This window comes from Numida meleagris, chromosome 4, assembly GCF_002078875.1.
Source record: "Numida meleagris isolate 19003 breed g44 Domestic line chromosome 4, NumMel1.0, whole genome shotgun sequence".
Classification (NCBI taxonomy): Eukaryota; Metazoa; Chordata; class Aves; order Galliformes; family Numididae; genus Numida; species Numida meleagris.
In genome coordinates this window covers 42,328,345-42,335,088 of record NC_034412.1, presented here as the reverse complement: position 1 = coordinate 42,335,088, position 6,744 = coordinate 42,328,345, and the positions used below count along the sequence as shown (strand labels likewise).

The following is a 6,744-nucleotide window of genomic DNA, read 5'->3' as shown; positions in this document are numbered from 1 at the left end:
TTTCACGCTTCATTATAAAATCGATTAATTGTTTCATTGCCTAATCACTCTATGTATTGTTTATAAAACTTTGTGTTGATATTCTAAAAGGTCACAGGCAGTCATGATATTTTGTCTGGGAACCCCAAAGGACATGTGTGGAAAAACAGCATTATTTTTAAAAGAACATACTTATAAAACAATTCCATGAATGAGTTCTCCTGATCATTCGAAGTGACATGATCAATTGTACCAGCCACAGGGCACTTCCTGCATGCCTAACAGCTCTGCTTTCAGAGGGGCATCTCGGCCTCTTTTACAAGGAGAGAAGTGTCATTCACAAACCCACCCCCAGTACCACCTTTTCCAAGAAATGCACTCACACTTCTCCGCAGAAGAGCTGGTCCTCCTCAGAGCTGAGAGCCAAAACATCTTCAGTGCAGTGAGTCATTTTCTAAGCAGAAATTAAGCACAAAACACACAGTTAATTAGAACAGATAAAATTACTAGGGACTACAACACGCCAGATGTGGAACATTCAAGCTACAACATTTTGTCGCTTTACAATAATAATTTCATTTTCCAAGCAACTTAGAAATTTGAGTGAATATTTACGGAAAACTGGATCATTCACTTAAGCATGAGCTTCCAAATGAAGTTTATTTTAAGGAAGTTCTGTACAGTTTATTCTATCAAGCTTTTCATTTACATCTAGATTCAGCAAAGCTATTAGGCATGACGTGTACAAGCTCAAGATGTACTTTCATGAATATATAACTAGAAACATCAATTTCAGACAAACAGGACTAACATTATCAAGAATGGAAAGAATTTGTTAAGATTAAGCCCTGCAAAAAATATGTATATATCTTTTCTACTACAGACAGTCATTGTTGGCTGAAAACATTTATTTCTATTTCATCTTTTGTTCCAGTTGCCATGCATGTGTTCCAAAGAGCACTCAGCCTTTGCTTACTTGAATAAGTGTTTCTATAACAAATACTTGATTTTTACCTTGAGTTCAATTTTACAGTGTAGATTTATCCACTTGTCTTTAAGCTTATTCATTGATGATCTGTTGTGCTCTCTTCCTTTGCGATTTACAAATATTGTTCAGAAAGGGCACAAAGATGGTACTTTAACACTCTCTACTTTTAAGTTATCGATAATTTACATAACCCTGTCTCACAGGTCTTCTGAAATCGTTCCTCATTCATATTGAACCTGCAATCAGAACTGTTCTTCATCCAGTGTAGTATCTTGCTCTTGACAACTACAACTCACTCTTTCAAAGGACACATACTAGAACATACAAAGAGGAGCCATAGAAAAAGCTTATTTCCTATGGAACAATTTTTCAGCCCATTAGTTAGAAGGTGATTGAAGTTTCCTCTCATATTTTAGGTCTTCCTTTGCCTTTCACACAGAAGCAGCAGAAGTCCACAATATTCCACATCCCTCACTCTAGGTCTGTGTCTGCTGGTTATGGTTTTTACTTCTATCCATTCCAGGAAAGTGATCTTCACACAAATCTTGTATTTCTTGAAGCTTCTTCAGTACTACTCCATCCTGTCCCAGTACAAAGCACTAAAACCTACATTTACTCACACTGATTTTGTACTGGGAAGTGGCCTTAATCAGACTTTTAAAATTAACATAAACCTAATGCTCATGAGTTGGGATCACACGAGAAAGACAGTGCCTTGTGGCCTATAGGCCCCTGTGGGTGGGATGAGCACACTGCAATGTTTGATTGCTGCTTGAGAACTTGCCTTCAAAAGACATGCTCACTTCCATGAGGAAACTCACTCATAGCTTCTGTTCCTGCCCTGTACAGGACATCTCATATTTGGGAAGTTGGGTAGAGCCCTACCTGATCTATGGGCTCCAAGAGCAGGAGGGCAGCAAAATTTCCTTTTCACAAATATAGTAATTGCTAGGTGGAAAGCTCTAGAAAATAGTCTAAAGGAACAAGTCTCACTACAAACACTTGACGCTAAATAAAACTATTTACGGAAACTATTACTCTTCTGGGATGACAGCACATGCATTACAAGTAAAAACTTGGTCTTACCAAATTACTGATGTTTTCCATTGACTTTGTGAAGAATTCCATCTCTTCTTTCTTTAAAATTTGAGCTGCTAGGAGACATTTCTATTTAAATATTGATTTCCAATATTTCTCTGAAGAACAGAGGTCTAACACAACTGGACTGCCTTTTCCTTGAATCTGTAAGAATTCGGTAAATATTTATTTTGGCTAATCTACTAACAACAGTACTTTTATAATCTTTCACGAGTTAGGTTGATTATATACAGTACTCACTGAGAACTACATTTACTCATGTACCTCATCCACAAGAGCACAAAACTTTGTTTCCAGTCTTCTGCTTTCACTATTTCAGAAACTATGGTTAATTTGAGACTTGCTAAATAACATCTCCAGTGTACGCCTAGGCATACATTTAACAGTTTCAAAAGCAAAGACAAGACCACTTCCAAAAGCTCTGTTCCCTATGGGGAAAATAGAAAAATAGCTGTGAATCACAATGCTGGTGGTTTTGACATTCATGATTTGTCCTTTCCACCCAGTTTATTAAAAACGAACATCATCATTTGGCCACTGCAGGGATGCCTCTTAGGAATAAGTTGTTCTAAGTCTAACTTGATCAACAACATGCTCAGTTGTTTTCAAGACACTGCTGTACAGGATTCAAAAGCTTGGTTTATTGCTAGGAGTTCTTATCAGGTCCTACAAAAATTTCACAGTACCTTCTTGGAATAAGTCCTACATGTGCATAGCATTCTTAGGTAGTAAAAGTTTCCCCAGGGGTTAGCACAAGTTCACAAATAGTCTTAGACTCTCACTTCTAGGGGAAATTGAATCAGATGATCTCAAGAGGTGTCCTTAAATGGTATGAGTAACTTTAACACCATAATCTGTTTAGTACTGCTGCTGCAATTGTTCTGTTGCTGCTACATTCTTGCACGCGTAACATCAATTTTTGCATCATCTGCAGTTCATTGGGCTACAAATAACTGCAAATAGTTCCTATTGATTAGCCCCTCATTCATGGATAATGTGAAAATATGAGGTCAAATATAGCTTCAGCAATGGAACAAACATGTCATCTGCAGCATTAGGGGTTGGCTAAAGTGTTTGCAAGCAAAGTCATACAGAGGGCAAATCCTTCCAGGGTCTCGTTATGCTAAGAGATAATCCTTGCATTGTCTGTGATTGGGTTTGGTTCAATTTTCTATATAAATTTAGTAAGACTTATGTAAAATAAACCTTGTGAGAAAGTATAAACTGTGCTAAACTTGAAGGATGTTTGCCAACGTGTTTTTCCTCCCTCTGAAGAATGTACATACACGTCATAGTAAATTACAGTTACATCAAGTTACAGTTATACAAATTATAGTTACATTAACTCTCAAGAACACAAAATTACTTTTTTTTTTTTCAGTTAAATGGGAAAATTACCAGAATTCTCCCATGATTTTGCTGTTTATTTACAGGAAAACCAAAAGTGTGTCACTGAAAGCTCATACAATGGCAGAGTTTGACTAGAAAATAATTTATCAAGAATTTAGTAAGTTTACTGACATCTTACTGTAAGTGGTGATTTCTAGGCAGAAAACACACCAGCAGGAAGAACTTCAGCTTGGAAGAAGATGCTTGGAAGCATGCTGAACATATTCTACAATGTTTTCCTATAACATGAAGACAGAAAATCCATCTGTTTGGGTTGCATATTGCATGGTGAAAAACAGACAGTGTTCACCACTTAAGGAGATGTCATGTTTTTCACACACACCAGAGAAGGAAATGATAGTATTGTCTCTTGGGGATGGCTTCTCCCAAGCCTCAGGGCTACCTGGATAATCAAAACTTCCCCAGTCACTCATTCAGGCAGGTCAGGAGGCAGGTAAAGAGGTGAGAAAGCTGCCTGCAGGCAAGCTGTCAGACTGGCAGCATAAGGCATAGGGTTGGACAAATACCTGTTTTATCTCATGGTGCAACCCGAGGTCTGATATCCAACCCCACCCTAACAAGACAGTCAGTTCTTCCAAGCCCCGTGTGGCAACCTGCTTTCCTCTCTTCCTGTTGTTTTCTGAATCAGGGGGAACAAAAGGGTGCATTGTCTGAACCGGTGAGCAGTTTCATCGTGGTTTCCAGAAAAGCTGAACAACTGAAAACAAAACAGAAAGATACATTATCTTGTCCCATTTTCAGCCCCTTGCAAAAGTGCAGTGATTATTTTATGTACAGAGAGGTGTGGGAAGCCTCTAACACACATGGGGATTTGCATATCCACAGTTTCAAAGCTTCGCATAAAAGAGCATTGTGCACCAAACCATGTACCATCCAGTAAGACATTCCTAGATAGGTCAGAACGCTGCAAAAAACAGGTAAAATATTATCTCAATCATCAAAACAGCACAAATCCACAGTGCAGATAAAAGACAATTTACATAGGTATTTAACACTCTTGAAAAGATCAATTTTAGCTAAGAAAAGCACATTTAAAGATGTTGCGAAAGCCTGAAGATTACAGCAAATATTTTGAGTAAGACATCAAAATAGTTATACTCCAAGCAATTTATGTTTTCCTTCAATTTTACAAGAGTGGGTGGAATGGTGTAAAATATGTAAAATATGTATGAGGTAATCAAGTGTTTTACATCAACATTCAAGTGTTTTTCCTACCCCAAACAGACAACGATAAAAATTGCGATGTCTAGAACGTGGTAGAACTTGACCTTTTACACAGTGCAATTTTAATTTGTTTGTTTTCCTTCCTGTTAAAAAGAACTGAGTGGCTATTTGAAAGTCTTTTTAGAGAGACCGCTATGTTACCTGAATCTCTTGAAAAGAAAATTGGGAGGAGGAGAAAGGGTAGAAATAAACGTTTTCACAACATTATAATAGAGGATTAAACGCTCAAAATCAGCAATCTTTTAGGAACAGCTCATCTTGATCATTTAAAACTTCTTCATGGGAAGCAACCATGAGTCAGGATTGTATTCTGACTCACACAAAGCAAAAAAATATTGATACTGACTTTAAAGACTCAATTCTGTTACAGCCTGAGGTATTTAACATAATTTCCTGTTACACCTAGGAGAAAAGAAAACAAATCCAGGCACTGTAACAGGGCAAGCTCTGATCTTCACATAAATTAAAGCCCAAATCACTGAAGTTGTACTGACATGAAACAGTAATAAAACTTGGATCATTTAAAATTATTTTACCTCAAAATGTCTTCACGCATCTACATCACTTTGCACTATCACTGTAGATAAATTCGTCTAGCCGATTGTTCACCTTTCTATACAAACCTGAGGCAACTATCACCCTAGAGATGAAATAAGAACATTACAAGAAAATATACTATTTTCTCCCCTTCCGCCTCTACAAGGACAGCAGAAAATGTTGTAGCTTTGCTCTACATTTTACTTGCAATATGTCTGGTTTTCAGGGAGAGAATATCAAGCACGATCATTCTTGGAAATTGTTTCAGCCCAGATCACAATTCTAGGTGCTAAATATTTTATGCTCCCTGGCACCTGAGAAAAAGGAAATGGGGAGGCTCGGCTCTGTTCTCCAGAGCTGCAAAAGGAGAGTCTTAAGCCAGAGGCTCCATGCTGCTCTGTCTCAATCCACAGACGAAAAAATCACCAGACAGAAAATCGGTTGAATCACAGAGTCACTTGGGCTGGAAAAGATCTTCAAGATCAACAAATCCAACCATCAGCCTGACCTACTAAGTCCCAACACTCAGCCATGTCCTGTCTCTCTCAAATACCTTCAGGGACTGAGACTCCACCACTTGCCTGGGCAGACTGTTCCAATGCCGCCCATTCTATGAAGAAATCCTGCTATTTGATTCTTCCCTAATACCCATGATAACCATCACAGAGAAAAAAAGAAAAGTTTTCTCTGCCTCAAGTATTTAGCTTATCCCTATCACATGTTGGAGAGCTTTCCCCATCTGATTCTCTTTCTAATCATGCCTAGTATGTGTTAATTTGTAATTAGTTCTGCTGTTTGCACCTGGCCTGACATCAAACAAATTCTATCTCCTTTCAACTTCTGCTGCAGTTCAAGCCACTAAACAAAAGAGACTGTCTTCATGTATTTCAGGTTCAATAACTGCAGGCAAGCACAAGATGAAAATATTTATTGCTAGAATTAGAAATGGCCACCAGGTCTATCCACTAAGTTTTGTAATTCTTTGCTTTCTATGGGCAGCTCAGGAATGCAGCTACCTCCCAGGTGCATGATTTTCAGTTATTTTTGCACCTAAAGTTTTAAGAAACTGGAAGCACATACCTTTAAGTAACGTGCCTGCAGCCTTGAACATACCAACCCAGAAGAAGGCATGGAGGAAAATCAGGGAAACCAGGTGATAACACCATGGGTCAGGGCAGCATACGTTAGCTGAAGTCCCCATAGGCCATAGCCAGACAAGCACCACATGCTGCATGTGGCTCATGTGCAGCACAGCCAGCTTGTCCAGGAACAAGCATACTATGTGACCAAAGCATGCTTGGTGAGATGCCTGTCTTCAGTCTCAGCAGCCATCACACCACTTAACGGGACAAAAAATAGAAGAGGCTAGAACCCTTTTACCTACCTATTTTTCCATAGCCGATATAAATTAAGACGAAGAACACCTGAGTACTTTCCATTTAAGCACTTCAGACTATTACTTTATTCAGAAAGGAAGGAGAACATCTAGTAATCTGAGATTAAAAACT

General features: G+C 38.4%; 1 long non-coding RNA gene across 2 annotated transcripts; it reads right to left on the bottom strand.

Moving 5' to 3' along the window:
* Positions 3,553-5,885, bottom strand: LOC110399020. 2 transcript variants are annotated; one of them, XR_002438826.1, is made up of 4 exons: positions 5,790-5,885; positions 5,236-5,339; positions 3,982-4,172; positions 3,553-3,693 (listed from the first exon to the last, which is right to left on the bottom strand). It is a non-coding gene; the product is annotated as an uncharacterized LOC110399020 (long non-coding RNA). The 2 variants fall into 2 exon arrangements; XR_002438825.1 differs by having other exon boundaries at positions 3,553-4,172.